We start from the raw sequence: 9,031 nt of genomic DNA on the forward strand, positions 1-9,031 counted from the left end.
ACCTTCCAACCCTGTCGACCTTCCAACCCTGTCAACCTATAGTGGTTGACCTAAACATTGTCGACCTAGACAGTGTCGATCTTCAGACCGGATCCCGAAAAATAGTCACAGCCCAGTCCAACTTTGGAAACCTTAGATGTTGGTTAAATGAATTGATATTATGGAGGTCATTCTGAGTTGATCGTAGCGGTGCCGGCGCATGCGCAATTCCGACCCGATCGCTGCGATAAACTGCAGCGAGCGATCGGGTCGGAATGACCCCCAATATTCGAGACTTTGTGTGTCAAATATATCAGACATCAAACTGTCAGAAAAAAGGAGAGCTGTCAATATCTGGAATAAAATGCTTCTTACAAATTTGGGTGGCGGCACCACATTCTTGAGGCTGTCGAGTGAAATCTCCATCATATTCTATGCACAGACCACTAGCTGCAAAGCTGCAAAAAGCTCCTGAAGAAATACAACTCTAGTATTAATACAAGACTTTTTGGGGGTAAGAACAATATTTAACCTGCAGAGACGCAATATGTAACAGTGGCAAAAGCAGGATTTGCATTGGGGTTTCCAGAACTGGGTGGAGCCAATCACGGAGCGCCACGTTGTAGCACCCTCCTGATCGGCTGTGTGCTCCTGTACTGACTGACAGGCGGCACACGGCAGTGTTACAATGTAGCGCCTATGCGCTCCATTGTAACCAATGGTGGGAACTTTCTGCTCAGCGGTTGACCGAAAGTGACCTCACCGCTGAGCAGAAAGTTCCCACCATTGGTTACAATGGAGCGCATAGGCGCTACATTGTAACACTGCCGTGTGCCGCCTGTCAGTCAGTACAGGAGCACACAGCTGATCAGGAGGGTGCCACAACGTGGCGCTCCCTGATTGGCTGAAGAAACCCACTTAGACAGAAGTCAAAGTGGGTTTCTGGCATTCGGGGAAAGGGGTCCCATGTGAAAACATGGGGCCCCTTTCAGTGCGAGGTCGGGTCTGCGTTTTTTTTTTCTTCCAAGTACGTGGATTACAACTGGATTATCCGAGGAGCCTTCTACACAGGATTTGGTGAGTATAATTTTTTCAACAGGTACCCCATGGATTCTACTGGAGAAGAGGACCGACCTGCGTGTGAACATAAGGTAAGTATGTGTATATGTTTGTGTGGATGGATGTATTAAAACTTTACTTTCAAGGTGTGTGTTGTCATTTTTGGGGTATTTTTTTAGTAGTAGTTCTACAGGTACCAGCGGCCCAGTTTTTCCGCCGCATGCTGGTACTTGTGGTTCTCCAAGTACCAGCTTGCGGGGGTGGCTTGCTGGGACTTGTAGTACTGCTACTAAAAACAATATTCATAACTATCCAAAAAGGCTATCAGCCCCCCATCCGCAGCCCATTGGATGGGGGGGACAGCCTCGGGCTTCACCCCTGGCCCTTGGGTGGCTGGGGGGGGGGGGGGTTCTCTTGATTGAAGGGGTCCCAACTCCCCCAGGGTACCCCGGCCAGGGGTGACTAGTTGGATATTTGATGCCACGGCCGCAGGGCACTGTATAAAAGTGACCCCCGGCTGTGGCATTATCTGTCCAGCTAGTGGAGCCCGGTGCTGGTTTCAAAAATACGGGGGACCCCTTCGCTTTTTGGCCCCCGTATTTTTGGAACCAGGACTAGGCGCCGAGCACGATGCTGGTTGCTTAAATATGGGGGAACCCCTGTCCATTTTTTTCCCATATTTCTGCAACCAGGATCGGCTCAAAGAGCCCGAGGCTGGTTATGCTTAGAAGGGGGGACCCCACGCATTTTTTTTTTGTAAAAATAACACTTTCCCACCCCTTCCCACTGATATACATGCACGGATCTCATGGATCCGTGCATGCCTATCCAATCACGGCTCAAAAAAGCAGGTCTGGTTTTTTTTAGCACTTTTTTACGATTTGTAATTTTTCACGGCAGTGTTTGGCTCTTTTGAAATTTGCACTTTTTAGTAAATGACCGAGTTCTGCTAATTTGCTGGCGTTTTTGACCGATGGTGTATTCATTCGTATTTTTTTTCTTGGACTTCCAAAAAAATACGAATGCCCTCATCACTGCCGTGATTTGAGTTTAGTAAATGACCGAGATGACACTTTGAAGAAAAAACGGCATCTCGGTCAAAATCGGGAACTTAGTAAATATACCCCAGGGTGTAGAAAACTAAATCACAGGAATTCTTGTCTTCCAGGGCATGTAGGTAAAGTGGCAGGACTGGGGGAGAGGAATGGTGGCTGTCAGCACAATCAGGCCCGATCTATCATCTACTATTTTTTTAAATAGGGGTGGTCTAGGTGGGTTGCGGGAGGCCCCAGAGATATAGGGTCTCAAGATTTCTGTTGCCGGCCCTGACCCTAACCCAGACCTCTAAACTAACCCTAATGCCTTAACCTAAAAGGCCAGACTGGATGGGCCATGTCATTCTTATCTGCCGTAAAATGCTGTGTTTCTGTGTATATGGTGCACTGCAAGAAAATATCTGCAAATCCAATGGTATGGTAACTGCGGTATAAACTGTACTTGCAATTGAACTAATTGAATTCAGCCCTATGAATAGAGAGATCCCCGTACAGCAGTCACAGAAAGGGTTAATCTCTGCAGCTTGTCACTCAGCTTACATTGTTGCTCTTTTATTTTTGCAGCGCTGGGAGTTGTAACCCACAGACCAGGTGTGTACACACACTGAGATTTATCCTTTCGATTTTGTCTATATAGTCAAAATCACAAGGAAAGTTAGTGCAAATCGCACTGTGTTAGGCAGCTTGCAATACCAATGCGATACCGATGAGTGGTCCCGCGGGGTCGGTATCGCTAGGAAAGACAGACTGTACAGGCAATCTTGACTATATAGTGTGTACTATCTGGTACAAAGTATAATCAAAATGAGCACTTAGTCAAAATCAAAGAAACAGTCAAAGTCGGTGCTTCTCTGCTCTGGGGGAATTCAAAGGAAATCACATAGTCGAAATCGGAGATAGTCAATATCTCACCATGTGTACGCACCTTACACATAACACAGCCCAACATGTCTATATTCCTGTATAGTGAATGTAATTCTCAGTATATGTCACTAATTCTCAGTATATGTCACTGACAGCTGTGCCGCTTATGTATTACTGTATAGTGCAGTGGTTCCCAAACTGTGTGCCGTGGCACCCTGGGGTGCCTCGGGACACTTGCAGGGGTGCCTTGGATTGGTGGTCCAGGACAAATTAAAATCATTTATGGTCAATGTAATAGGAAAAACCGGTGCTGGTGGCTGCCAATCATATAATATGTGGCCAAACAGAAGCAAATCTTGTCCCTCAGAACACAATTTAACTTATGGATGACATATAAACACAATTTACTTAATTTAATATTTATTTCTAAATTTCACAATAAGAAGCTTTTGTCCTTGAGGTGCCGTGAAAAAAATTCTGATGCTCGAGGGCGCCGTGATTCCAAAAAGTTTGGGAACCACTGGTATAGTGGATGTAATTCTCAGTATATGTCCCTGACAGCTGCACAGTACCACTTGTGTAATCCTTTGTAAAGCATGTAAGTCTAAGTATATTTCCCTGACAGCTGCACAGTAACACTTCTGTTATACTTTGTAAAGCATGTAAATCTCAGTATATGTTCCTGACAGCTGCACAGTACCACTTGTGTAATCCTTTGTAAAGCATGTAAATCTCAGTATATACCACTGACAGCTGCACAGTACCACTTGTGTAATCCTTTGTAGAGCATGTAAGTCTCAGTATATGTCACTGACAGCTGCACAGTACCACTTGTATAATCTTTCGTAAAGCATGTAAATCTCAGTATATACCACTGACAGCTGCACAGTACCACTTGTGTAATCCTTTGTAAAGCATGTAAGTCTCAGTATATGTCACTGACAGCTGCACAGTACCACTTGTGTAATCTTTTGTAAAGCATGTAATCCTCAGTATATGTCACTGACAGCTGCTTCGCTAACCCTATACTGTAACACGCACACAGTACGGTAATAGATGGCCATGTCAGTGAAGCAGCATGTTGTTAGTTGGCAGGGGGGTGTTTTTTCTATATGAATTAAATTGCAGAATGCTGAATGTAAAGGTTTAGTTAAAGATAATTCAGTAAGAGGCAGATTCAATTATTAATATAATAGTCATTTACAGTTATTATATAGCATTTACAGAATAGCACAAACATTTACTCTTTTCCTATAAGTAAACAAGACACAAATACATATTATCTGATCAGGCTTAGCACAAGACCAGAACTTGGTGTTTCTTTTATTTACAAACATTACAAGTTATTTTACCATTGTAATATTTAAGTGCCCTACACACTTATAGATTTCACTAAACGATATAACGTTCTCGTTCATTATTGAATGAGAACTCGTTCATATCGTTCAGTGTGTAGGCACGTGGCCCCGCGCTCGTTCATTGTTGGTGCCGGGTCGCTTATACATGCAGGCCAATATGGACAATCTCATCCATATTAGCATGAATTGCTATGGAGCCGGGTGATGGGGGGAGTGAAGTGAAGTCACTCCCCCCGTCACCTCCCCCCTGCCGCCGTGTCACCCATATCAGCTGTGGGCAGCTCGGCGGCGGATCACTGAGTGTGTAGGGCCCTTTAGTATTACATATTATGGGGGAAATTTACTAAGCTCCCGATTTTGACCGAGATGCCGTTTTTTCATCAAAGTGTCATCTCGGTAATTTACTAAACACTAATCACGGCAGAGATGAGGGCATTCGTAATTTTTTGCAAGTCCAAGTAAAAAATTACGAATGAATACACCATCGGTCAAAACGCGGCTGTTTAAGTATGAATCTCGGTCATTTACTAAGAAGTGCAAAGCAAAAAAAAAACAAACACTGCCGTGAAAAATTACAACTCGTAAAAAAGTGCTAAAAAAAAACAGACCTTTTTTTTTTATTCGTGATTGGATAGGCATGCACGGATCCATGAGATCCGTGCATGTATATCAGTGGGAAGGGGTGGGAAAGTGCTTATTTTTTCAAAAAAAATTGCGTGGGGTCCCCCCTCCTAAGCATAACCAGCCTCGGGCTCTTTGAGCCGATCCTGGTTGCAAAAATATGGGGGGAAAAATGACAGGGGTTCCCCCATATTTAAGCAACCAGCATCGGGCTCTGCGCCTGGTCCTGGTCCCAAAAATACGGGGGACAAAAAGAGTAGGGGTCCCCCGTATTTTTAAAACCAGCACCGGGCTCCACTAGCTGGACAGATAATGCCACAGCCGGGGGTCACTTTTATATAGTGCCCTGCGGCCGTGGCATCAAAAATCCAACTAGTCACTCCTGGCCGGGGTACCCTGGGGGAGTGGGGACCCCTTCAATCAAGGGGTCCCCCCCCCCAGCCACCCAAGGGCCAGGGGTGAAGCCCGAGGCTGTCCCCCCCCATCCAATGGGCTGCGGATGGGGAGGCTGATAGCCTTTGTTGTAAAAGAAAAGATATTGTTTTTAGTAGCAGTACTACAAGGCCCAGCAAGCCTCCCCCGCATGCTGGTACTTGGAGAACCACAAGTACCAGCATGCGACGGAAAAACGGGCCCGCTGGTACCTGTAGTACTACTACTAAAAAAATACCCAAAAAAAGACAAGACACACACACCGTGAAAGTATAATTTTATTACATACATACACACATACATACATACTTACCTTAAGTTCCCACGCAGGTCGGTCCTCTTCTCCAGTAGAATCCAAGGGGTACCTGTTGAAGAAATTATACTCACGAGATCCAGGGGTCCAGGCTCCTCGGGAAATCCAGGGGTAATCCACGTACTTGAAAAAAATAACAAAACGGTGTCCCGACCACGAACTGAAAGGGGACCCATGTTTGCACATGGGTCACCTTTCTACGAATGCCAGAAACCCACTTTGACTTCTGTCTAAGTGGGTTTCTTCAGCCAATCAGGGAGCGCCACGTTGTAGCACTCTCCTGATCAGCTGTGTGCTCCTGTCCTCACTGACAGGCAGCACACGGCAGTGTTACAATGTAGCGCCTATGCGCTACATTGTAACCAATGATGGGAACTTTCTGCCCTGCGGTTGACCTAAAGTGACGTCACCGCTGAGCAGAAAGTTCCCATCATTGGTTACAATGTAGCGCATAGGCGCTACATTGTAACACTGCCGTGTGCTGCCTGTCAGTGAGGACAGGAGCACACAGCTGATCAGGAGAGTGCTACAACGTGGCGCTCCCTGATTGGCTGAAGAAACCCACTTAGACAGAAGTCAAAGTGGGTTTCTGGCATTCGTAGAAAGGTGACCCATGTGCAAACATGGGTCCCCTTTCAGTTCGTGGTCGGGACACCGTTTTGTTATTTTTTTCAAGTACGTGGATTACCCCTGGATTTCCCGAGGAGCCTGGACCCCTGGATCTCGTGAGTATAATTTCTTCAACAGGTACCCCTTGGATTCTACTGGAGAAGAGGACCGACCTGCGTGGGAACTTAAGGTAAGTATGTATGTATGTGTGTATGTATGTAATAAAATTATACTTTCACGGTGTGTGTGTCTTGTCTTTTTTTGGGTATTTTTTTAGTAGTAGTACTACAGGTACCAGCGGGCCCGTTTTTCCGTCGCATGCTGGTACTTGTGGTTCTCCAAGTACCAGCATGCGGGGGAGGCTTGCTGGGCCTTGTAGTACTGCTACTAAAAACAATATCTTTTCTTTTACAACAAAGGCTATCAGCCTCCCCATCCGCAGCCCATTGGATGGGGGGGGACAGCCTCGGGTTTCACCCCTGGCCCTTGGGTGGCTGGGGGGGGGGACCCCTTGATTGAAGGGGTCCCCACTCCCCCAGGGTACCCCGGCCAGGGGTGACTAGATGGATTTTTGATGCCACGGCCGCAGGGCACTATATAAAAGTGACCCCCGGCTGTGGCATTATCTGTCCAGCTAGTGGAGCCCGGTGCTGGTTTTAAAAATACGGGGGACCCCTACTCTTTTTGTCCCCCGTATTTTTGGAACCAGGACCAGGCGCAGAGCCCGATGCTGGTTGCTTAAATATGGGGGAACCCCTGTCATTTTTTTCCCAATATTTCGGCAACCAGGATCGGCTCAAAGAGCCCGAGGCTGGTTATGCTTAGGAGGGGGGACCCCACGCAATTTTTTTTTAAAATTTTACAGTGTTTAATTAAAAAAAAAAAAAAATAGAACCCCAGCACGGATCACACAGATCCGGCCGAGATTAATTGTAAAAAAGTCGGCAGTGTTTTGCTAATCACTGCCGTAAAAAACACAAAAAAAACACGAATGACATCGACATCGGAAGAAAAGAAAAACCCGAATACGACAGCTTAGTAAATCCATCGTAACAAATTCAAAAAGTTGCAGTTTTACACTTTCAATGTCATTCGTGATTGAACTTTGACCTGAAACGGGAAAATACGAATCTTAGTAAATTTACCCCTATGAGTTAGGGTGTGCTCTATATAAGAAGTTATTTTAGATATATAACAAGCTTTCATTTCTGCAGAGGCAGGAGCGGACCTAGGCACGGGCAAGCCAGGCGGGAGCCCGGAGCGCTGCAGCCTGTGGGCGCGGCGGCAGTCACCCCGCAGGCACCCACTGCCCGACCACACCCAGGCTGGGGGCAAATCTACAGGGGGACACATCTACTGGGAGCAAATCTACAGGGGGCACAGCTACTGGGGCAAATCTGCAGGGGGCACATCTACAGGGGGCAATCTACAGGGGGCATAACTACTGGGAGCATATCTACAGGGGGCATCTCTACAGGGGGCATAACTACTGGGGGCATAACTACTGGGAGCATATCTATAGGGGGCATAACTACAGGGGGCATAACTACTGGGAGCATATCTACTGGGGCACAACTACAGGGGCATACCTACAGGGGGCATTACTACTTGGGGCACTATTATTGAGGGCATTGCATAGGGGTCACTTAATAAATGCAATGTGTGTAAGGGTCTACCTGTCACAGTGTGTATAAGGGTCAACATCGTGCAATGTGTGTACGGGGCTACCTGGCGTAACGTGTATAAGGGGCTCTGCTCTACTGTGGTATAATGTGTGTAAGGGGCTCTAACAGAGTATAATGGGTACTACTGTGTGGTGTAATGTGACTGACGGACACTACTGTGTGGTGTAATGTGACTGTCGGACACTGCTGTGTGGTGTAATGTGAATAATGGACACTACTGTGTGATGTAATGTGACTGACGGACACTACTGTGTGGTGTAATGTGAATAATGGACACTACTGTGTGGTGTAATGTGAATAATGGACACTACTGTGTGATGTAATGTGACTGATGGACACTACTGTGGGGTGTAATGTGAATAATGGACACTACTGTGTGATGTAATGTGACTGACGGACACTACTGTGCGGTGTAAAGTGAATCGGTACTATGAAGCCACACCCCTATTTTTGCACCAACCCTATTTTGCCTGTCAGGAGGGCGGGGGGGGGGGGGGGGCACCAAAGGAAACTTTTGCCCAGGCACCACAAGGTCTAGAACCGGCCCTGTGCAGAGGATATATTCCACTACAAGAGTCACTGAAGCATCACAACAGGGCAGTGCATAACAATAAAAAATCACAAATATATTATATATGAAACAAATCCTCTCCACTGATAAAAGGGAGGCTGTCCACACACAGATCTCGTCAGTCAATTTGAAAGTCTGTGCTGCAATCCCCTGAGGGTCATAACCCAGCGATGGCGCCACGTGGCCATATTAGTATTTAATGGGAGGTACACTAATACTGCAGCATTAGACAGGATTGGCTACAGTTCCTGTCCAATCAGGTGCCGCATTTATTACACACCTCAAGTCTGACCTGGTTTAAATAAAAACCCAAGACTTGGATGCAGCTTTCCTCTTACCCCGAGTACACACCTGAACGATTCAGTGATCTTGCTATGGGCCTATATGATGTAATGATTTATGGTGCCCGAGTGCACACTGCCAGATCCGGAATACGACACTATATCATTACAGCCAGGGGTGTAGCGAGGGTGGCTCCAGTGGAG

This window comes from Pseudophryne corroboree, chromosome 9 (genome assembly GCF_028390025.1).
Source record: "Pseudophryne corroboree isolate aPseCor3 chromosome 9, aPseCor3.hap2, whole genome shotgun sequence".
Taxonomy (NCBI): domain Eukaryota; kingdom Metazoa; phylum Chordata; class Amphibia; order Anura; family Myobatrachidae; genus Pseudophryne; species Pseudophryne corroboree.